General features: G+C 36.5%; 1 protein-coding gene across 17 annotated transcripts in view; it reads left to right on the top strand.

Moving 5' to 3' along the window:
• Dlg2 (discs large MAGUK scaffold protein 2) overlaps positions 1-25,623 on the top strand; it is a 1,969,681-nt gene that overhangs the window by 1,119,227 nt on the left and 824,831 nt on the right. The gene's annotated exons all lie outside the window — the stretch shown is intronic.

Genomic DNA, 25,623 nt, shown 5'->3' with positions numbered 1-25,623 from the left:
AATGCCCCATTTGATAGCTGATGTCAGCAGATATTGATTGTGTTCTGAGAACCTGTAAGTGAACCCTACAGGGAGTCTACTGAACGCAGAAGCTCTTCAGAACACAGGAAATTTGGGGATAGGTAGGTTGGACTTAACTCCATCTATTTTATTCCTTTTTCTACAAATGTTTCATGTGTCTTGCAGGTGAGTGTATTGTAAGAATGCATTTCTAGATGTCTTTGGTGTCTATCCTTATCCTACCGCTCTGCTTCTGTATTTTTTTAACCTCTCTGGGTCTTCTGATATTCTTCAAATATACCATCTACTCTTAAAACCATTTTGGGGGGTTATTATCCCCACGTTTTGTGGGGAGTTCTTAAATATTCCTTAAAGCTCAAGTCAAATATTACCTTGAAACCAGAAGTTCACTACTTCTGTGCTCTCTGCCATCCTTCTTTCATATGTGCAGACTCATGTGCACATTTCTCCTCATGTTACATCCAAACAAGGAGGGACAGAGGCTAGACCAGGCCCTGCATGGAGGAATGGATCCAGGCCTGAGGTATCTCTTATCAGTAAATGAGTGGCTTTTGAGCCTGTGAGCCTGACTAGGTCATTCATTCATCATGATTCAGTGCCAAACACCTAGTTAGTGAGTGGATATTACTGGCCCTGAAAAGAGGAAGGAGACATACATGCTAAGAAGCACATGGCGATTCAAACACTATTAGGAATCACTGCGACCATGAGGAAATCAGAGTTTCTACTGGGTTTTCAGAAAGTAACTGAAGGGATCTTAGACAAAGTAGTGTGAGTGCTAGGAAGTTGTTACCTTGGAATTTTCCTGTAGATTCCAGATGTTAGGCCATGTACTCTAGGACTTAAACAGATGCTACTAGACTGAACCAAGTTACGGCTCTATTCTGAGAACTGGAATGTAGGAGAATGAGGCAGAATTAAAACTTGAAACCATGGTCTTTCATCTCAATGTGGGTGCTGGGGTTGGCACCAGGGCAGACTGGGAACAGCCAGTGTAGAAAACTGTCTGGTGCTCAGATCCCCCACTTAGGACCCAGAATGGTTTAAAATACTATTTGTTTTGGGTTCCTTTGGCTGGGAGTTTTCTTTTTGCATACTAACTCTGTCACTTTGTAACTGTGTGACTTTGGTCAAGACTCTTAACCTCACCAAGGCTAGGTTGCTTCATCTAAAGTAGGGAATAATCTTAATAACTTCTCTAGGTTGTTCTGAGTGAATGAGTATTTATCTCATTATGCAGTGTTTCAGTTAACGCTGATATCGTCGTCGTCCATCATCATCATCACCACCATTGCCATTACCATCATCAATATTATTACTGTTCACGATGAGACGGATTTTAGCTGTGCCCTTTTCTAGGGCCTAGGGATTGCAGAGGCAGGAACATGAATTCATTCACTCCTCCATTATGGCACTCACAGCCCATCTTTATGTCAATGCTATGAAATTTGCACTTGTCTGGATTACTAGATTTTAAGTTCAAGTTCGCAGTACTTGATACAATCAGTGTATGTTGAACAAAAGAGTAACAGAAGCAAAAAAACAAAAAAAAGGCCAAAATTTGTAGGAAAAAAATAAAGCCGATTCCTACTTTATTTTTATTTTCTGAGATTTATTAGCTTAAGTAAAGGAAACATTAAGCAGCACTTGTGGCATAGTAGTGATAATTAATGTGTGACAGTGTGCTGTGATAACATGATACTAAAGAGATTTTTTTAGGGCCATTTTGCATGTTTGTGTGCTCTCTGCACCTCTCACCAAATCACATTTCATTCTGTTAAACAAACTAACCCTAGCTCACCCTCTATCTACCTCTTATTTATTTCTTCCACACTAATTAATCTATGAAGAAATAAAACAAATGGCATATGACAGATGTCTTCTAAATTGTCATAACTGGTAAGAGAGTCATTGTCTATTTTCTCATTATAATTAATTGAATCAGTTTTCAACTAAGAGGTATGTGGTCCATTGATTTCAATTTTACTTGCCATTAAATGTTGTTGTCGTCTATCCTTGGTAGAGTCCTAGCTTTAGTGATCAGAAGCAGGAAAGCATCTGCCTACCTTGTTATTTTCTGAAAAGATAATGTATAACCACAGAGCCTGCAAATTTGTATTCATAAACATTGGCATGTGAGAGCTGTTGTGTCAGGAACACTAAAATGTGATAAATATTAATTTCTAGATGCATATTTTGTCAAGGATTTTTAGATCAGAATTTCATGATTTTATTTTTGCCCTTGGAGTCTTCCAAGTAATAGAAATGAAATGCTATGGTCTTTTGCAGGGTTGTTTCCATAAGCAGAGGTCTGCCAATGTTTTATTTTTCTACATGATGAGATTCTACCCTTGGTTACTACAAAGCCCTGTTTTCTGCCGTTTCACTACACAACTCTGGTTTTTATAGCTATATAGAGCAAGAATATGCAGTTCTTATTTGATTTCACTTTTAGAAATAAATATTCACTTTTTAAAGCACAAAACACATGAAAATGGCATAGATAAGTATAAAGACAGGGAACAAAATTCTAAGGACACTAATATAATATGCATAAGCTCTGAAAAGAAAAAAATATTCAAAGGTTATGTATTTAAAAAGCTCCTTGTTCATATAATAGAGTCATTGATCATTGTTTTGTATCTTGTTTGGAGTAAGCTGCCAAAAGAGCCATCTAAATTGGTGACTACTGTGGTACAAACTCTCCTTTGGCCTATGGATGTTTGAAAATGGAGATTAAAATGCTCATGGGAAGCCTCCCATTTGAATTTGAATTTTAGTCCTTGATCTGTCTTCCCTAACTAGCTGTAAGACTTGAGCTGAGACACTTAACCTCCCTGAGCCACATTTTATTCATTGTGAGACATAGATAGCAATACCTACTCCACAAGCTTGTGCGACATTGTAAGCAGGCTTAGTTGTAAGGGGTCTGTAAAAGGAGCTCTCCTTGCCTGTGACATACAATTCTAACTTTATTGCTCATGTCCTGTGTGATTTTGGTCTTGTTTACCTATTTCTTTGAAAGGATTGCCTTACATTGAATAGGCTCCTAGTCATCATGAGTTCTGTAAAGTCACAGTCTTAATCTTGATGTTAAGAAAGGAGGTACTGGGAGCTGCCTATATGATTTGTACCCTGTCTTTGCCTGCCTGAACTTTCCCTGTCTGGTAAGGAGAGGGAGGAATTGTGTCACATGTACAAAGTATAAATGGACTGTTTTCAGAGAATCAGAAAAAAAAATTGCATTAAAACTAAATTCAGCATGTTTATCTGGAATGGTTCGGGAAGTGATGTGGAGACAGAGTTAAAGTGCTAGCCCTGAAAAGAGGGTAGAAAGAGAGGAAATTGGGGTGTGCATCCTTTATTCCCTCCTCACAGAGAAATGTTGGAGAAGTAATCTATTTGTATAAGGCTTTTTGTCCTTATCTTGAAAATGGAACAAAGATGCATAAATTCTTCTAAAGATTACATGGGGTACACATAGAAAGGAGAATATGTAATGCATGCAACATGCTGTACGTACTTAATTGTTTGTGTTCTTCTGTTTATCATCCTGTTCATTTCCATATAACTGGCCATGAGGAATTCCCTGCCAACAATCCCACCCTTATTTGATAAAAAGGTTTCAACCAAAGAACCACAAGAGTTTGGGATCCAACTCTTGAAATTAATTAGGATGGAGTGGTGTTGCTAGGGAGATCCTGTGGAGGAGAGAGAACCACTGGCATAAAAGGCTCTTCTGTGTTCTACAGTGAATGTGATTTCTCCTGATTGCTGAATGGCTAGTCTGTTAATCATGTACCCTGGTTAGTACTCTGGTTTGCAGAGCAAAATAGGGAGGCAGCCAGAACAGAATCATGGTCATATCAGAGAGAATGGCTTGCAGGGAAGTGCAGGGAAATCAATATTGCTGGAACATAATGTGCATTGGAATAGCAGGGGGTGAGTCTTGAGCAGTAAACAGGGGCCAGATTATGGAAGGCTATGGTAAATGGTGAGTCATTGGAGGATTTTAAATTCCAGAGTGACGTGATCAGATTGGCAGCAAGATCACTCTGTCAGCAGTGTGGAGAATGAGTTAAGGAAAGGAGTATAGATTCAAGATGGGCCACTGCCTTACTGCAGAATTCTCTGTGGGATTCTAGGCCCTGATCTAAGGCAGTAGCACAAGACAAAGCTGGTTTTGTAAATATTTTAGGGGTTAAAGTTGTCAGACTTGATGACTGCCTGGGTATAGGAGCTGGAAGAGAAGTGGCATCCACAATCATTTTCAGGTTTCTAGCCTGGCACATCAGGTCAGGGCTGCTTCTGAGATTGCAGACACCCTTGCTTCCATGACACTTTTCCTAAGTCCAACATGACAGGAAGAAGTCACTCGTTCTGCAACATTTCCATTTTATTCTCGTTTATATCATCACTTATTGTGTGACTCAAAATTATTTCTATTTGCATGTACAGTCATCTCCCCCAACTAAATCAAAGTGAAGACCTTGTTTAATACATCCTTGCATCCTCATGAGGGCTGGCTAGTGTCAGTTGTCATTTTACTAGACAAAAAGCTGAGCAAATGCCCCATTTCTTCTTCTAGCCATGGATTAAATATTTTTAAAGATATTTGTTTTAGGATTATCTACTTTGAAATACCAGTTATGCCCCCTTTTTGTAATTCATAAATTACTGCTTTTATGCTGTTTTCATCTCTTAATTGGTTCATTGCTCAGGATCCCTAGATCATGGCTTATTGGTACGCTAAAGAAAAGTTCAAAATCATTTTTTTTTTGTTTGTTTGTGGTGCTAGGGATTGAACCCCCAGCCCCCAAATTATTGTTATATCTGTTATATCTGGGATAAATTAAAGCTAATGTCTCCCTTCTATTCATATATATACATATATATATATACTTCCTTCAGATACACACACACATACACACACACAATATGTGTGTGTGTGTATGTGTGTGTATCTGAAGGAAGTAGATTAATATAACAGAATCTATTTAGTTTGAACAGCTGTTGGCTATAGGTTAGCACCCTCATTTCTACAAGGTGTCTACAAGTGGTTCTGTTATCTCTATTTTGTAGAACTCTGATTTGTGAAAAGCAGTTCTGCAGAGGTGATGGACTTTAGTGAGAGAACAGCTCTTGACTGTAACACAGGAGCCTGGAACATAGATGTTGTTCTGCCCCAGGCTGTCTGTACAGCCTTGGAAAGTCTCTTCACCTTTTGAGTTTCAGTGTCCTCATGTGTTAGACTGTTAGATAAACAAAGCTCCCCAGTACCCCAATGCTCAATGATGTGTTAAAGTGAGCTAGGTAAATATGGTGCAAGCCCTAAGGCCCTCTGCCTCCATTCCAGTGTGCCACCACCATCTCAAGGCCAACCTGATTAGGCCCAGGAACTGAAAATGGAGGTAAAAGCAAAAAACAAACAAAAGAAACAGACCTTGTTCCAGAGGTTTCCTGGAAGCAGCTTGTGCAAGCAGGTGAACAATGGAAACTGAAGGGATCTGAAGGGTCTGGCCTTGGAGAGCAGGTGGTCATCCAAATGGTCAGATGGTGTGGGGGATGGGAGGGATGGTGGCCACAGCAGGCAGGCAGTGAAAGGCAAAGAAGGAACTCAGGGGCATGCCATGCTCAAAGTCAGAATCATGGAAGTCTGTCAGGAATTAGCAGGGTCCTGGCCACCTGCCTGGGTTCACGAGCAGGGCAGAGATTAGCAAGGGAGAAATGGGAAGTGGGGGTGGGAACAAGAGAAAACAGAGTTCCAGTTTCAGAGAGCCTGACATATTAGGCAGGTCTCCAAAAGGGAGATTCAGGCAGAGAGGAGCAAGACAGAAGGCGAATTCTCAGAACTGGGGCACCAGGTGGGAACTGAGTTGCGGGAGCCCAGTTATAAAGAATAGGGACAAAAGGTCAGAGCTAGACTAATGGAAGGTGGGTTAATGAGGAGGCCTCCAGTTTTAGAATGTGGGCTACTAATTTAAGGTCTCTTCTAATCCTCAGCTTTTAGGTAGCAATGATTTTTCTGCTGCTGCTTCCCACCTTGTACAACTGACACAGGCAGTCTCCTTCTCTATCTCACCCTCTCCTCTCCCCACTTCCTCTCTGTTTCCATCAGTTTCATTGAGAATTTACTAGGTTAAAAGCATCAATGAGTAATGAGCATTCCCAAGGAGGAGAGCAAGAAACAGAAAAGGGGTCACAGTGCAATGTGATACACGCTGCAGAGAGGAATACACAAAGTGCAGAGAGCATGAGGACTAAGAATCCAGTTCCACCCAGGGGAAGTGAGGAAGAGTCCCAAGGGGAACATTCTCTGAACAAAGCCTGAAGGGCAGGGAGCATTTTGTCAGGCAGACAGTTGTTCCAAGGGCAGACCAGGCAGAGAGGTTTGCAGGTAGACCTGAGTTCAGCCAAGTATGGGCACCATCTGGGAATAAATGGTTAAGGGTAGTGACAGCTATGGCCCTGGGGGGAATTTGCAGAGATCAATGAAGGAAGTCACTAGGGAATTTTCAGAAAGCAAGTGGAACTAGAGTTGACTGTAGGGAAAATAATACTCTCAGCAGAAAAGAGTAGAAAATGGGGGACTAGCAACAGTGATACCACCAAGGAGGCCATTTCTTCTGGTCTTGGAAGGGGAAAACAAGAAGGAATCATGGCTGTGACAATGGAGAAGAGCAGGCACCATTAGATGGAAGTTTAAAAAAAAAAAAACCAAGGGACCCACAAAGATGCATCTGGAATAAGTCAGAAGCAATTTGCAGGAGTGAGGAGCTGATAACTAGGGAGTAGGGATCAAGTCATTTGTCACATGTCACCCTCTTAGGTTCTCCCTGGTTACATGCTCAATGCTACCCTCACCACATGTGGAACCTCTTTCCTGACTTTTGTATTGTTGTTGTCTTCCTTTATACTTTCTTGTACTTATCATATTACATATTTTACTTTTCATGTTTATTGATCATCTCCTTCCACTAGAATGTAGCTCTGAGAGCAAACATTTGGTCTTTCGAGATCTCTGTTTTATCCTTTCATCCCTGTACATAGAGTACTCCCTGGGATACAGTGAACACTAAATATGCAATGATAAAATCAAAGCACCAGCAGCCATGGACCAAATCTTACAGCAAGGCAAGACTTGAAATCATGGGATAATGAATCCTTCATTTTACGTAGGACAAAACTGATTTTCCCAAGGTCACGGACAGAGCATGTCAGGCAGAGATAATAGGAAGTGAAGGGCCTGTCATTGTGCAGGGCTTGGCCTCCCAGGGACTGAGTGGCATGCAGGGAAGGGAATAAGAGTGAAGATGCTCTGGACTGGCTGTAGAAAGACACCCTAGCTTACAGGACAGTCCTGATGCCACCAAGCTGAAACTGACCAACATAAAATAAAAAAGCAATCTGATGTTTTTTTGTAACTCAAACAGTTGCTTCATTCTTTTTCCAAGAACTTTTGACCTTCACTTTTTATTTACCTGTAAATCACTCTTTCTCCCCTTTATTGATCTAGGAATAAAGGGATGTTCATATCCTTTGAACCTAGTCATCATATGCCAACACTGCTCTTTTTTTCCATAATATAATAATGTTTCTGTTTCCTTTGTTTCTCTCTCAGTAAACACCAACAGTCATAAGAAAGCAATAAGCCATTGGTCTATAACATGTGAACTACATATTTTTCTTATCTAGATTTATTGAAATATTCTAAAAGATTGAGGATGTGGAAATTATCTGAATGTTTAAATAACCTCCTTATACTTTACCATGCTGTAAATTTGTTAATTCTTTCCTTCTTTCCTTCCTTCCTTCCTTCATTTATTCTGTCATTCAACAAATATTTCCTTAGTACCTACTAACTTAGATGGCTGAGTTATTTGGGACCAAAATATAAATCAGGGAGTTTACAGCCTGATGAGGGAGATAGGAAATAAGATAAAAACAAAACTTTCAATAGTTCAATATAATCATAGTTTACTTATTTATAAACAGATTATTTAAAATGTATTTGTTCATTAACTATGCATACAGGTACTGGGTTAGGCAGCGTAGATCCAGTAGGAAATGAGGCAAATACAGCCTCTGACTTCATTGAGATTCCATAGAAGTTGGATGACTTTGGTATAGGCATCAATGGCCTGGGGAATAAGGGAAGGACAATATTTGAATTGATCTCAGAAGGCTGAAAGACATTAATGAGGGTCAGGAAAGGTGGAGATGGGGAGAAGTTAGGCAGAAGGAACATGTATGAAGGCTCTGAAAAAATAGAGATATGTTTCACTAAAAGATCAAAAGGTCAGAGTGTAAGGGAGCAGGTAAGGAATACCAGAGCTAAGTATGATACAAAGAATATATCATGCAGAATGTTACAGACCACATTAAGGATTTTGCTTTTCTTTTTCACAGCAATGGGAGGTCAGTAAAGCTTGTAAAGACAGGAAAGTAAGGATAAAAAATTTTGAAATTTTGAGATTGGATCGGAGTGTAGCAAATGTATGTTCAGTGGAAATAAATAAGATTTCAAATTGAAGAAATATTGAATAAAACTTCCAAAGAGATATAGTTCTTCTTGCTGAGAAGATTGAAGAAGTATTAATGAAAGAGCTGGCTTTGGACTTGAGAATTGAAGAAGAGGTAGGATTTGGATATGCAGAAATGGGAACTGGACTTTTCAATGGAATTCTCTACAGAAGGTCAACATGTAGAAAGTCAGGGAGAGGGGAAATCAGAGGTGATGAATGGAGAATAATAAGTCAATATATGGCTGAAGCATAGGAGAGCTACCTGAATTATTTGTATGGAAAAGTAAAAGTGAAGAATTGAGAATTGTAATTGAGTTATTTGTGTTTTAATGTGTGAGTAAACAGAGGAGTTGTTGAGAAATTTTTGAAATTCACAATCATTGCTGTTTTCAGGTAGATTAATCAGGTAGGGAAGTATAACAGGGATTAGAAAGAAGCGAGGTTGGAAGGAATGAGAAGAGTTGGGTGTCCAGCACAAAAGATTTGACCGGAGTCCATCGAGGCTTAAATGAGGGTGGTAGTTGGAATGGACAAGATGTGGAATATATGATGGTAGGAAAATTAGTAGGACTGGACCACTGATTGGCTGTCAGAGAGACAAAATAGGTTTATAAACTTCAGCATTGCCAATACTTCATTTTATTTGGTTTTTAATACGAATCTCTGAGATAGGTTATAAATTTGGTGCTCTGGCATGACTGATAACCACATGATATCTTGCCCACATGCCATGAATAGCTGTGTCATTACTGAAGCAGTATTTGGGTGGCTCCCAAATGGACTGTGTTTTAAATGTTAACCTACTAACAAATTATCTCCATGTCCTATTAGCAATCAACTGAACCATCTGTTCCTACCAAAAGAGGATATGTTTTGGAAAATGAACTTGAAAATGGTGAAATATTAGATATTTTAAAAAACCCAGACTGAGAACATTACTTTATGGCACTGCATAATCTAGCAAGAAGTAAATAAATAAATTAATAAAATAGAAAGGGAACAGAGTTAGTGGTAGCAGAATTCTTCCTTTTTGTTATATAGAAGTATATCCAGTAACATAAAATGAAATATACAATAAGCTATAGGTGTTTTATCTGATAAGCTCTTTTATCTTTCTTTCTTTTTTTTTTAAAGTGAAAGATTAATCATGAAATAATTTGAATTTCCAGTAGTGGAAAACAGCCCAGGACTTGTGATAAAAGTAGAAAAATTTGAGGTTATCTCTGTTATTTATTAGTAATATCATCTATCTTGTCAATGATTAGCTCTAAGTCTTAATTAAGTTCTCTTTCTAAAAAATGAAGATGTTTGTGCCTGCACTGCATAAGTCATAGATTTGTGAAGATCAAATGAAATTGTCTATGTGAGAGTGATGCCCAAATATGATCAGACCTAAGTGAAGTAATTGAGTATAAAAATACAAACTATTGTTGAACCAGATCTATGAACCTGTAAATACATATAATGTATATGGGCACAAGGGCAATAGTTTCATGTATTGTTAGATAATCAAGATTGATAATAAAAATACTTGATCACAAATTTGGAATGCTTCATTATAGTTCCAAAATAACTGGTCATGGTGAGTTTTTTGTTTATACATGATGTAGAGCAATGGTGTTAAAATGTGGTTCCTGCATGAGTCACATCAGCAATATCTGGGAACTTGTGACAATGCAAATGATTGTGTCTCACCTTAGACCTATACTGAATCAGAAACTCTAAAAATGATATCTAGCATTTTGTGATTAAAAAGTCCCTCCAGGTAATTATGATATCAAATTACTGTTTGAGATACACTAATGCTAAGGAAAGTACCTGAACTCTATAGTAAAACCTGGAGACAAACCCTGACTAAGGCTCCTATTCATTGTAGTGACCTTGAACTTGTTCTTCAGCAATAACTTCCACAACTGTGATGGAGGGTTGAGAGAGAGAGAGAGAGAGAGAGAGAGAGAGAGAGAGAGAGAGAGAGAGAAAGAGGGAGGGAGGGAGGGAGGGAGGGAGAGAGAGAGAAAGAGGGAGGGAGGGAGAGAGAGAGAGAGAGAGAGAGAGAGACTATAAATTCTCTTTCTCTTAAAGCTTAAAGCGTAATGATTAGGCTAACACAACATCTGTTAATTATTTTGTCTGCATCAAGGTTTCTCCCTCTCCTTTTCCCATGTATTCAAAATTTCTTTTGATGGAAATAATTTTCAAATAAGTTAGTTTTTTTATTAAGCCATTGAACCAGAGACAGGGATGGCTTATCTAAAAATTCCAAGATAATAGGAAAAACTACGGCCAACTTCTTATTTTTGACATTAAAAAACAGTTTCCAAAACATTTAGGCTACTTACCCCATACAAAAGTACAATTTATGTTATGAAAATTTATGTTAGTGTCTATGTCTTGTGAAACTCCCTGCCAAACATGCAAATGAAAGAGAGCTGCTATGGATATGGCTTAGTTCACTTCAAAAATGTATCTGTAATGACAGTATGGTAATTAAGTTATTTGGGGTCACCACCCCAAATAACCCTGCTGCTTAAGCACAAAGAAAGAAGGTCTGGATCCAGAATATTTTTTTCTTCTACCACAAATGAGCTACATAGATATTTACATTGAGTACTAAAATATTAATTAAGAGCATCAAAGAAATCCTCAGTGAAGCTGTTTTGACAACAGGGCCAGTGCTATTTATAGATCACAGTCACGTGTTAGGTACTCTATTAAGCACTGAGAGGACAGAAGAAAGAAACAGTCCTTGCCCTCATTGAAGGACGTTAAACAAATGATCACAAAAGTATAGAATGATAATTGATGATAAGTTCCATGAAGGGAAAGCACAGGGCATTCTGACAGCATGTGGTAGAAGGATCTGTAAGGCTCTGCCCTTAAAGATTTTGTGGTCTTTAATATGTTGTGCATCCTCTGAGCTGGAAAGTGGCCTATGTAGTGTTTTACCTACAAAATCATTTTCTTGTGGCCTGATTTTAGAAAAACTAATTAATCTGTTTAGCTTCAATTTTCTTAACCATGAAATGAAACAGAGATGCCAACCTGGAAGGATTGCTTATGAAGATCAAGTGAAGGAATGAGCAGAACTTTGGTTGGTACATTTTGAGTACTTGGTGAATGTTAACCATGTTAGCCAAAAGGAAGAGGAGTAGGAGAATAGTGATGGTGTTGATGGTATGTTGTTGTAGTAGACGGGGAAATGACAGTGATCGAGAATTCTGTACTCTTGATGCTGAGACTAATATTTACTACTTAAACAAATATATGTATGCAAGAGGAGTGTAAGCCAAAATATTAGAGAAAACTCATACAAAGTCAAGGACTAAAATTTGTTGGATAGTATACTTTTGGATCATGTGCTAAAAGAATCCAGGATTTTTAACAAGAAGGGATGAGGTATTATTTAAGAGGAATATAGTTTGAATTCTGGCCTGTACTTTTGTTGGCAAAACTATAGTGATACTCAAGCTTATAGAAAACTATCAAGGAATTGGGGAGGATTTTCCCAGTTAGCATACACATAGAAAATTAAGAAAACATGACAGAGAGACAAACATACAAATATTGAAGCCTTGAAACATCAGGATAATGGCAAAGTAACAAAAGCACAGAATTTTGTTCAATAGACTTGCTTTTCTCCTGGGTCTGTCTTCCCAGTGAGCTGTGTGATCTACTTAATCTTTTTTTTTTATTGGTTGTTCAAAACATTACAAAGCTCATGAAATATCATCTTTCATACATTTGATTCAAGTGGGTTATGAACTCCCATTTTTACCCCAAATACAAGTTGCAGAATCACATCGGTTACACATCCACATTTTTACATAATACCGTATTAATGACTGTTATATTCTGCTATCTTTCCTATCCCCTACTATCCCCCCTCCCCTTCCCTCTCATCTTCCCTCTCTACCCCATCTGCTGTTATTCAATTCTCTCCCTTGTTTTTTTTCCCCTTTCCCCTCACAAACTCCTGTATGTAATTTTGTGTAACAATGAGGGTCTTCTTCCATTTCCATACAGTTTCCCTTTTCTCTCCCTTTCTCTCCCACCACTCATCTCTGTTTAATGTTAATCTTTTCCTCATGCTCTTCCTCCCTGTTCTGTTCTTAGTTGCTCTCTTTATATCAAAGAAGACATTTGGCATTTGTTTTTTAAGGATTGGCTAGCTTCACTTAGCATAATCTGCTCTAATGCCATCCATTTCCCTGCAAAATCCATGATTTTGTCGTTTTTTAGTGCTGCGTAATACTCCATTGTGTATAAATGCCACATTTTTTTTTTATCCATTCATCTATTGAAGGGCATCTAGGTTGATTCCATAGTCTAGCTATTGTGAATTGTGCTGCTATGATCATTGATGTGGCAGTATCCCTATAGTATGCTCTTTTAAGGTCCCCAGGGAATAGACCGAGAAGGGCGATAGCTGGGTCAAATGGTGGTTCCATTCCCAGCTTTCCCAGGAATCTCCATACTGCTTTCCAAATTGGCTGCACCATTTTGCAGTCCCACCAGCAATGTAGAAGAGTACCCTTTCCCCCACATCCTTGCCAGCACTTGTTGTTGTTTGACTTCATAATGGCTGCCAATCTTACTGGAGTGAGATGGTATCTTAGGGTGGTTTTGATTTGCATTTCTCTGACTGCTAACTTGGGAATCAACCTAACAAAAGAGGTGAAAGATTTATACAATGAAAACTACAGAAACCTAAATAGAGAGATAGAAGAAGATCTTAGAAGATGGAAAAATGTACCCTGTTCATGGATAGGCAGAACCAACATCATCAAAATGGCGATATTACCCAAAGTTCTTTGCAGGTTCAATGCAATGCCAATCAAAATCCCAACGGCATTTCTTGTAGAAATAGATAAAGCTATCATGAAATTCATATGAAAAAACAAAAGACCCAGGATAGCAAAAGCAATTCTAAGCAGGAAGTGTGAATCTGGAGGTATAGCGATACCAGATTTCAAACTGTACTACAGAGCAATAGTAACAAAAACAGCATGGTACTGGTACCAAAACAGGCAGGTGGACCAATGGTACAGAATAGAGGACACAGAGACCAATCCACAAAATTACAACTTTCTTATATTTGATAAAGGGGCTAAAAGCATGCAATGGAGAAAGGATAGCATCTTCAACAAATGGTGCTGGGAAAACTGGAAATCCATATGCAACAAAATGAAGCTGAACCCCTTTCTCTCGCTATGCACAAAAGTTAATTCAAAATGGATCAAAGAGCTTGATATCAAATCAGAGACTCTGCACCTGATAGAAGAAAAAGTTGGCTCCGATCTACATATTGTGGGGTCGGGCTCCAAATTCCTTAATAGGACGCCCATAGCCCAAGAGTTAAATACAAGAATCAACAAATGGGACTTAGTTGAACTAAAAAGTTTTTTCTCAGCAAGAGAAACAATAAGAGAGGTAAATAGGGAACCTACATCCTGGGAACAAATTTTTACTCCTCACACTTCAGATAGAGCCCTAATATCCAGAGTATACAAAGAACTCAAAAAATTAAACAATAAGATAACAAATAACCCAATCAACAAATGGGCCAAGGACCTGAACAGACACTTCTCAGAGGAGGACATATAATCAATCAGTAAGTACATGAAAAAATGATCTACTTAATCTTATGAGCATCAGATTCTTCTGTAAGACAGGAATATCTCCTGATATATTTAGCCAACACATTTTACGTTTACTTCAGGTAGACCTGATATCTCATAAGGGATGGTATTAAATGAGATGATGTATAATAAATGTCTTCTTGAATTTATAAAACAACTTTTGATCACAATATTATTGTCACAGCTTGCACCATATATTTTATATGTATATCTGTCTTCCCACACCATTCTCACAGATCCCTTGAATGTGAAGAGGATGCCAAGTTTGTAATCATGTTCTCCAATTAGTTTTGCACAGCAGGATTTCTAAGTATGTACTGGCAGAGCTGCAGAATATCTACCATTGTTGAAGAAATCAGAGTTGCTGAGAGAGGCAAGCCACACAGTACTCCTGGTGGTTGATAGTAACAAACAAGAGTAGATAGCTTTAATAGACATGTACAGTCAAAGATAGTGAAAAGATCTCTTAAGAAATTCTTCCATGTTTACCAGTGAGGTCAGTGTTTAAGCACAGGCAAGCACTTCGGACACTTGCAGCATCACAAAACAAAGAATAATCATTGTCCACTGATTGCTACTCACTGGATGAACTTTTCACTGGGTGTCAAACAGTCATGGCTCCATCCCTAGAAGCAACTGTACAGTGGGGGAGAGAAACATGCACTTAGTGCAGTTCTGAGACACTGAAGTGGAAGTAGCTACAAAGCACTGAGATTACAAAGGAGCCTTTCCACCCTCCCCTAAGAGAGGAGACAGAATTGGCTTCTCATCAGGTAGTGCAACTACAGAAGGAGCAAAAGATAGATACAGAGGGGAAATATGGCAGGCATTTTCATTCATTCTTTATTGACATGTGATATGTAATGTTCTAGTCTATAAAGGCTCAGTTTTGTAATTGTTGTTTGTTTGTTTTTGCTGAGGGGCAATCCCAGGCCCTTATGCTTGCTAAGCATGAACTCTACCACTGAGTTACATATCCAATCCAACCCTCCAAGGCTTAGATTCTTGTTTAAGTTAAGGAATGTGTATCCCTCATGAGGGACATAATTAAGATCTCAATTAATTAATTTGTTAATGATTCCTCCCTTTATGTACACTATCCTTAATTTATTCTTTATTTCTAATGTACATATTAAAAGGTGAAAATGTGATGCTGTTAAGTGAGGAAACAGGAAACGTAATAGAGTTTCAAAAATGAATTCACTCTAGGAGACTAAACAGAATATAAAAACCGGCTTTTTAAACTGCTTCTTAACTGAGTATTTTGAGTCAGCAGTACTTCTGGTGTAGAACACATATTGTGCTTCATAAATTGAACTGACCCAGAATATTGCAGCTGATGTTACAATATAGAGCATATGGACTCTTATTTTGCACAGTAATAATTGAGTAAACCCATTTCTAACTCTGTCCTTCACTGGAGTATGAATGGTATATATGGGTACTTTTGTTTGGTTAACCTCTGCTGTCAGCATAAAATATCTGGGAATATAAATGTACTTACTGCTACATTCTTAACATGAAGATGTGAAAAGACATTTTCATAAAAAAAGGAAGTTTATTGCAAATTCTACGTTATATTTAGGGGGTTCTCAAAGAATTCTCATTCTTACTGGGCCCCTGGTTTGAGAGGTGCAAAGAGATGAGAATCAAAAACTATTTCTGGCTTAACAGTCATCATTAATCCCCAAAAGCTTATTTCCAAAATGCCCTAGAAGCCATCCTGAGCTTCACTCTGTTTCTTTTTAGTATCTCTAGAATCTGTCTTTTTTTTTTTTTTCCTCTCCTGTTCCTTGACATTTTTGTTCTGGGTCTCCTTTTTGTTCTCCCAGTACCTCTGATTTTGTCTACACACAACTTTTTAGGAGGAAAGCTTACAATTGGCCAGCAATCTCTCTGCAAAACATCTGATGAACCCACTATAGTAGCCCCATCACAATTATATCCTTCAATCCTTGTTATATTGCTAGTTGCCAAAGTTCTGTGTAAAATCTTGTTTAAAGAACTATAGCAAAAGTACAAGGAAACTTTTCAGATCTGAGCCACTGTAAGTCACAGCATCACTTGGATTCCCACAGTGAATTTTCCCTAGATTGAATGCATTGTTGTGAAAACAAAGCATTGTGAATAAAGAGTTCATGTATAATTGATTTTTGTATCAAAGCAAATTATGGCTCATTTGTCCCAGATGAAAATGGGACCATTGTTAATTTCCATAGACTGACAAAAAGCATTTTCGTGCAAACAAGACTAGTAGTTATTACAACTTATAAAATCTAGTAATAATCCTGAGTTTGTAAAAGGAGAGAGAAAATTGAAAATGTCAGCATGACATTATTGGTTTTATTGAATACACTTTCTCCTAGTGAGAAGGTAGTATAAGAAGCAACATGGGCTAACTATAGTGACAACAGGCATCAGTGCCAATGCAATGAAGACCTGTATCTCTTATATCCGTGTCCAATTCCCTTGGTGATGAGCTGTGGACCACACAGTCATGCAGAAAACCCTATTCATTTCTGTTTGTCACTGCCATTTTCATCGTCTGACCTCTAGTATTGCCAAAGTATACAGAAAAGACATGAAGAATTGTACAAGTGGTTTCTTGAGGAAGCCTGGATATGGCCCATGTCATCTCTGCCCACATTCCTCTGGACAAAACCCAGACAATGGCGCCAACCTAACTGAAAACAAGGCTGTGAACATTCATATTTTGTGGGTACAGGAAACAAAGCAAAACAATTTGGTAAACATTTAGCATTTCTTAAACAGAAGTTTATAATTTATTGCAATGATTATTTATCAATTCCTATTTCCTTGTCCTGTTTAAAAAGTCTCCCCCAATAAACTTTAATAAAGAGAGGAGCAGTATCTATAATAGTTAAAAGCAACCTTAGATCATATTTTCCTTCATTCTTGCTAGATTTTTTTTTCTTTAAGGATTATTTTCCTTATTCTTAAATCTCTTCAATCATTATTTGGGAATCAAGGTCATTAACAAACTGTGATGTTAGAATGATAGAATGAGACTTAGCACAGGAAATATTCAATAAATTATGACTTATTTTTATGAATAAAGACAATATAAAGAATGTTAATACAGGTGATATATACAACTAACTCTCTTTGAGTTCTTTAAATTTAAGACTTTTAAAAAATATATACTTAAGCCACCATTTGACTCCCAAACCCTTAAGCTATTCTCAGAAAAGGTGTTCTGCAATCACAAGATAAAAATTGGGTAAGGAGAAGAATGGCTTTGGTTGTGGTAGTCAACACACCTTTACAGAGTTTTCATTTTGTGAGTCTGGGGGTTGCTAGCTGTCCAATCCACTGGAAGGCAATGCCAGTCTCCCACTGACATTCAGGTAACTCACCCAGAGAGCTTGTTTTTGCCAATTCTCTCATCTCATCTGTACCATGGAGGAAGGAGGCCCAGTTGTACCTCTTAAACAGAATGACTTACTGAGGTTTCTCTGCCACTACTTTCTGTGAGGTGTGCTTTTTCCTTTGTATACGCACATAAATCACAAACATTTGCAGAACACCTTAAAATGGCAGTTTTGGACTTTAGTGAATTCATCACAATTAAGTAGAAGAGTTCTTTCTCAGTCAGTGCCTATGCAAGAAAGCAATGTTTCTTGCCTGTTATTAAAAAAAAAAAAGAAAGGAAAAGAAAAAACAGAAGATAATACTACTATTTGTCTTGAAGCATCTTTTATAAGAATTTCCTCTGAAGAAATATGGTTAATGACTTGCTATTAACCTTTCTCATTTTTGCAGTAAAAGCCAACTACAAAGCTATTTAGCCTGTGTAAACCTAGTATACAGGTTTGAAATTATGAGTTTCTTTGAAGTCCTTCCTGGGAACTCTTTACATGGCTGAGCAAATTTTATTTGGGGGAAAAATGGAGCTGTAAGATTTTTCTCATTCTAGTTTAATACTTGGAAAATTATAGCAATAATAAAGTTAAATAAGTACTAGCATCATATAGAATATCAGTGGCCAAAATGCAAACTTGGAACACCTAGTTTCCAGATTAGAATATGTATATTGAAACAGTTTGTTATTTATCTTCCTATTGTTTGATGCCCTGTATGATCCTATAAGCATAATATAATAGAAGAAGGATGGTGAAAGATTATCAGGTCTATCCCACTGTCCTTCTGTAGCTGAATGATTAAACTATTCAAAGCAAGGAATTTGAGTTCTGGCACTGAATTTTACTAGGTTATTGGGACCAAGTTTTCTTTTGACCACAACTAAAACTCTTGATATTAAATATCAAATCAACAAACTTCTTAAAAGTACCAGACTACTAAGAAGATAGTAAAGCATTACAAGGTAGAAAGCACAAATCCTGCTGGGGAGGTTAGTGTGGCACAAAAACCACTTCTGCCCTGAGAGCATTTGCAACCAAGTGAATTAGGTTTTGAAATCAATCCACAAAGATTATACATTGGAATTGTTGAACAAAGATTATAAAATACATATCCTTATTACTTAAAGCAATGAAAGACAAACTTGAATTAACAGCACAGGACACTATGTAGCAGACTTGAAAAAATATTTAAAAAGAACATAAAGTAAACAGAATTCAATTAAATAAAACATTGAGAAGTAGTACAGCAAATAACTCAAAACTGAAGAGACAATGAATGAACTAGAAAACAGTCCAGTAGAAATTATTGAGAATGCAGAGTGGCAAAGAGATGTAAATATGAGAAGCTAAGAGACATCAGAGATAGATGAGAAGGACTAAATTTAAAACACATTCTAGGAGAGGATACAGAGAAGGCAGAGAAAGCAGTGTTTGAAAAAGTTAGGTGGCTACAAATTTCTAGAATTTATCAAATGGACAAAGACAGAGATTACAGGAGATTCATAAATCTCATATTCTTTCAAAGTCTACAAAGACACATAGCATGTGAAAATGCAGTACGTCAAAGAAAAAGAGATATTCTAATAATGGGGGTAGGCAGAATGTAGCTCAGCATAATGAGAAAATCAGTCTCTTCCTGGAATTTTATCTGTAAAAAATGAAGGCTAAATAGAGGTACTTCCAGAAAACAAAACCAGAAATATTTTGTCATCAGCAGACCCTCACTGAATTGTCCTACAGCAAAGAACAGCATATGTGAATTGATCTAAGTAAATAATTCATAAACCAATAAAAATGCTCTATGGAATTAAAAATAAAAAATAAGAAAACCATAATATAATATATTAATATTATATTTGTAAAAGTTCTGAAAATTCAGAAATTGGTAAGTATATAATTTCAAGGGTAGCCACAATAAAGATGTAAAAAAATAGGAAAATAAATCGTGATTAAAAAAAATTAGTCCAAAGAAAATCAAAATGGGGAATAAAAGAAATACAGACAGGCAGGACAACTCAAGAAGCAAAAATAAGAATATAGGTAGAAAGCCAAATATTTTAGTCATTACATTAAATAGTAATAAAACTGATGCTACACAGGATTAGAGAGCTGAGTCTCATTAGGTAGTGGTAAGAGAAGCAGGCAAGTTACCAAATACTATACTTTGATTTTCTTTCGGTATAGTTTAAAATGGGTAAGTTTTTTTACATTATCAAAGAAAGAAAGGTGGTAAAATCTATAAACACAATAAGAAAATAATTATTAAAAAGTCAGGATAGCAGTTACCCATAACAGTTATTCAAAGCCAACCCTGCTATTTTCTTACAGAATACAGTTTACATCCCACATATTTTTAAATTGTTCAAAAGTTTTATGTCTTTTTATAATGCTACCAGGAATGCATGTGTACCAGTCTGGTTGCACCAATATTATCATTTTAAAAAGTCATTTTGAAGTAAATCTAATAGGCAATTACATTGTATATTTTCAAGTATATTTATACTGTGTTAAAATAGTTTACCATTATAAAGAAGTATAGAGATGAGTAAAAACTATGACCCCTGAATTCAAACTTCCCATATCAGAATCTTAGCTCTGTCAACCATAGTTATGCAAACTTGGGCAAGAGATTTTACATGTTTCTTTTTCCTCTGTAAAGTGAGGACAATAATAGAATCTACTGCATAAGGTTGTTAAAAGATTAAATGTAAACTGCCTAAAAACAATGTCTGGCAAATATAAAGTGTTCAATGTACGTTTGTAAAATCTTTATTATTATTACAAAAATAGACCAAAATGAGCCAGGCATGGCGTGCATGCTTATAATCCCAGTGACTGGGGAGGCTGAGGCAGTAGGATTGCAAGTTCAAAGACAACCTCAGCAATTTAGCAAGGCACTAAGCAACTTTTCAAGACCCTGTCTCAAAATTTAAAAAAAAAATATAATAATTAAAACATCCTGGGGATGTGACTAAAGTGCCTGTAGTTAATCCTTAGTACAAAAAAAAAAAAAAAAGACCAAATGGATTTGACCTTAACACAAATAACATTCCTCAAACATCATAACTGTAACTAGTAAAATATGATGCAGCTAACCTAAAAGACAAATATTAATAAGCTCCTCTAGGACTATTGGCATATGATTCCCGTGGTTGTCCTTTTTACTCTGAAGGGCTCTGATGTTTAGTGGTGACCATGGGGGAAAACCTACGAATTGAAGAGAGATGGACAATGCTTGCAGTCAATTGTATTATTTGGCTCTGAAATATTGAGCTCTATGCCTTGCTCTTCAGTAAGTACTTGCCACATAGTAGCATACAAGACACAGTACTCAAGTAGGGGAGAGAGGAAGCAAACATTTAAGTTTTGAAAGAAGAGGTACAGAGTGCAGTGGGAACAGGTTACCATGAAGTTCATGTCTCACCCAGAACAGAAAGGAAAGCTTGCCTGGGAAAACTTGATATTGAATACTTACCAGTACACTCTGAAAGATACATTATGTCTTCATTGATTCTTCTAAAACACCCTTACTTAGCTCGATAGTCAATCTCTGTTTTATAGGTAGGATGCTGAGATTCAGAGAGGAAGACTGGTTTGATGAGGTGGTTTCCTCATTTCTAGAATCACGCTGGGATTCCCAAGAAATGAAGAAACTATTCAGGTAGAACATAAGATTCGCTTTGTTTTGCCCTGAGCAGGCAAAATTGAGAATCTATGGAGAGTCAAATCCTAGTGCACTAAAGTGTAAACAGCTGCTTTGACTTTAACATTAACGGAAAATCCCAAGCTAAATTTAAATTGGGCTTTTAGGAAGAAACAATCCAAGGGAATATAATAAGCATCTAGTTTTGTTTGCCCTCCATTAAGAAGCATCAGAATACAAATCAGCATTAGTGTCACTATTAAATGCTCAGAAAATATTCAGACAAATTCACATCTCTGCTAGCAGTTTACCCTTAGTTTGTCTTGGAGTATAGCTTGCAAATATGCTTGAATTAACTGGTTATTGGACTAAAATGATTTTTCTGTTCCTTGATATTTGATGATAAAATATAAAGTCTAGTTAGTAGAAAGGTACAATACTATTAAACCACTTATTTGGATTCAGTTATGGGTAAAAGTAAAATGAGACTACTTCAAAAGATAGTCTACCTCATCCAAAACCTTCCTTAAATAAGTAACCACTGTCATTGGTTTCTTCTGTGTCCTTTCAAAGTTTTATATTTCAAATATTTCAGATTTGCCTTCTTCATATAAATGATAACATACATAATTATCTGCATTTTATTTTTTTTTCATTTAATGGCATGAATTCAAGATCTCCCATTTCAGCATCTGTTTTTAGGATTTCCCAGTATCAATGCAGGAGAATTTATTTAAATAGCTCCCAATTGATGGGTATATGGGCTGTTTCTAATCATTTGCTCTTATGAAAACTATCTAGTGATATTATACTAGATATATGTGCACATCTACATTTCCAATCTTGTGTGTAGTTAGCATAAAGGGCAGGTATCTGAGATAGTTAATGAAACAAGAGTAGAATCAACAAAAGTAATTTCCAAGCCAGATCCTTAAAGCTCTTCTGAGCAGCTCACCAGCATTCCCTCTACCTGCTAGAACTCCTTAGAAACCATGTGTTTCAGATGAAGAAGGTGAGCCCCACTCCACCTGACTGCTGAGAGTGAGAAATTAGATGTCATCGTGTTCAGCCCTGAGATCTTGTGGTTATCACAGTATCACCTATTATTTCTTGACAAAACAAACCTATATATTTCATATACATACATACACGTTTATGAAATAAATTCCCTGAAGCAGAATTTCAACTTTAACTTCTCTTTCTCACAGTCTCTAAGACCAGGTCCTCTAATTTAGCCCAATGCTTCTCATTTCATCCTGATTTCACATTCCATCCACACTGAACTGGTTTAGGACCTTTCTATTTACTGTTTGGTATTCCCCTTGCCCTTAGTCTTGCATTCTATAACTGTCCACGTGAAAGATTAACCTTTCTTTCTCTATTCTCAAAAATGCAGCTGACCCCTCCAAAACATCTTTTCAAAGTTTCCAGAACACTACAGGATCAGTTCTAGACTTCCCATACTGGCATTTAAGTCTGGTATTCACACTAACATACAGAAGATAGTTACCAGTACAATGTTTGGTACAGAGTAGGTACTCAGTAATGGTGGTGACTCTTATATTCATAGCCTTTTGGTGCAACAAAACAGTGCTTGGTCAGTAGAGACTATGAAGGGAAACTCAAAATTCACTAAGGTATATTATCATAGAATTCCTTGCTTTTTTTCTCTAAAAGCTTGATTTTAAGGTTTAATCTTTCTTAGAGTATTGATTAATTAGAGATTCAGTTGGCAAAGTGACAGAAAAGTAGCTCATATAAATCTCTGTTAAGCATTTAAGGAAGCATTCCTTTGTAACTGTGATGGATTATGCAATAGTGCATATGGCATCCGAGGAGGATGATTGTACCACTTAAGGCAATATTAAAAACAATGCATCACACTGAATATTCATATTGAACATCTATACCTAAATGACACTGCTAGCTTATAATCAAGTTGGAATAGCTGTTTTTAGCATTTTTGAACTATAACATTCAAAGAGATAATTATTTGCATGTTGTTACCTCATGAATTCAAAGTAAGCCCATATATAATCTGAAGTTATTTAAAAGTATTCATGAGTTGAATTTGATATTCCTTCAAGAGCTTGCTGCATTTCTGTAATATAGAAAATATGAAGTAGAATTTTATTTCTGTTGACAAAGACTGGATGCTTATCAATTTAAAAAAAGAGACAAATATTAAATAATCTTGGTTATTTTGCATATTGATTTAACTGATTTAAGTGAAGAAAATATGAAATTATTCTGGAAGATAAATCCAGTTGTCTTGGAAACTCTAAAGAGATAAAAAGAAAACAAGATATTCTCATGCTTAAACTCAAGAGCATGAATATAAGTCAGCTCTGAATTTCTTTAAATTTTATGCCAATGTGAATGACTCTTGCTACCACCAAAAATAAAAATACATACGTTGAATGCAAAATAACACCTCATAATGAATTTATATTTATTTTACATGTGTAAAAATATGAACTCAAAGTTTGTTATTGATTTGGGACAGGGTTTTATGGAGGTTTAATTGCAAAATGTGAATTTAAAAAACTAAGCCTTTCTCTTTCTCTTGTTCACTAGTAATTTCACATTTATACAGGTTTTTACAAATCACTGCATAGTACCCAATTTTTAAAACCTCATTTAATCTTGTTACAAACTTTAAGTGACACAAAAAAAATAATTAGTACAATTAAATACTGTTTGTATTGGGTTTTACTATGGAAACTTCAGAAGTAGCAGATTCTTATTGAATTACCACTCCCATCATCATTAGCTATAGAGATGCCCATGGTGCTAATCAGTCTTTGCATAAAATAAAATGAAAGTAGGGAGCTGACATATTCATTCACAAGGCCTTTTAGAAGCATCAACCTAATCTATGTGAAAGCGTGGAAATGAAATCATATGCTTTAGCAGATGCCAGCAAATTTAGTCTCTTAAGTATTTGGGGGGGAGAAAAGTGGACTCCCTGAGAGTCTAAGGGTATTATCTCAGAATTTTGAGGTGGTTAATATAAAAAGGTACACACATATAAGCAGAAACAAGAATGATGTTATTTATTGTGATTATTAATAATGCTGTTTTTTTTTTTACTAACAGAGACAAATGATTTCTGCACATTTCTATCTCCAATCTTTGACAGCACTTTTTATTTTTCAATCACTTTTCTCTCTTACTACACTTATCCTGTACTCCTCATTTGAAATGATTTTGCTCTTTTGGTGTTTTATCTAGTAACCAGGGATAAGTTACTCTAAACTATATTTCTGGAAACATAAGCTACTGAAATAATTGAAATCTAAAATGTATAAATTTTAAATTTAAATAAATTAGGAAACTATAAATTAAAAAGAATTAGCTCTCCTGTTTCCATCTGCCCACCTCTAGAAAATATCTTTCCTATACATCCTCCTTATCACCAGAAAACACACACACACACATCAAAAAGTAGAAACCAGGAACAGTGGGAAGTATCTTGTTCTTAGACAACACTTTATATCCTCCGTAGCTAAATTTGAAACTTACTCTGAGATGCGCTTTTCTTTGGAATTGATTATTTTTAATGATTTAGTTTAGTAAAACTGGTGGACCTGCAGCTTTGGGGCAAGTAATAACATGACCATTCAGACTATCTGATACTTCCCTCCCAGGCCCTGTTACTATTGGGATTCTGCACCCTTATAGAATACATCTGGTATATGTTCATCCCAAAGCTGTTTTCCCCTAATGTGTGCCCCCAGAGCATGATTACATTTAACAGGCAGTGTTGGACCATAGAAGAATAGCACAATGTAACCTGGATGGATAGGTCACTAGGATGTGAAAGTGATTCTTTTTCTCAATTCATAATTATTTCTGGTTGAGAGTTGAAGGGTAGGAGTAACTGGGTTCTAAATAAGATAGGATCAGATTAGTATACATAAAAATACTAGCTTTAAAAAGTATACAAATCATAAGTATCTATTTTAGACATAGTTAAAAGGGTCAAATGGTAAAGGAATGTAACACAGAGATGCAATCCAATTTTTTATGAATTTGGAAGATATGGATTCAAGAGGATTCTTTTTCTGGTTATGATAAGGGCAGTAAGAAGTTAATGAAGGTGTGGGGAATGTGAACTCCAAGTAAGAGATGAGGCATTTTTGTTGGAAGAGAAGAGAACACCTCTGGGCTAGAATTGGCATTTAAGAACATGTGCAAATGCCATAATTTTACTCTTCTTTAAAGGTAAGCAATATTCCATTGAGTATATATATATCACATTTTCTTTAGCCATTCATCTATTGAGGGATACCTAGGTTGGTTCCATAGTCTAGCTTTTGTGAATTGAGCTGCTATAAACATTGATGTGGCTGCATCATTATAGTATGCTGTTTTTAAGTCCTTTGGGTATAAACCAAGGAGTGGGATAG

The sequence above is a fragment of the Ictidomys tridecemlineatus genome, chromosome 4, assembly GCF_052094955.1.
Source record: "Ictidomys tridecemlineatus isolate mIctTri1 chromosome 4, mIctTri1.hap1, whole genome shotgun sequence".
NCBI classification, from domain to species: Eukaryota; Metazoa; Chordata; class Mammalia; order Rodentia; family Sciuridae; genus Ictidomys; species Ictidomys tridecemlineatus.
The sequence above is the reverse complement of the archived record's forward strand: the minus strand, read 5'-3'. Positions and strand labels throughout refer to the sequence as shown.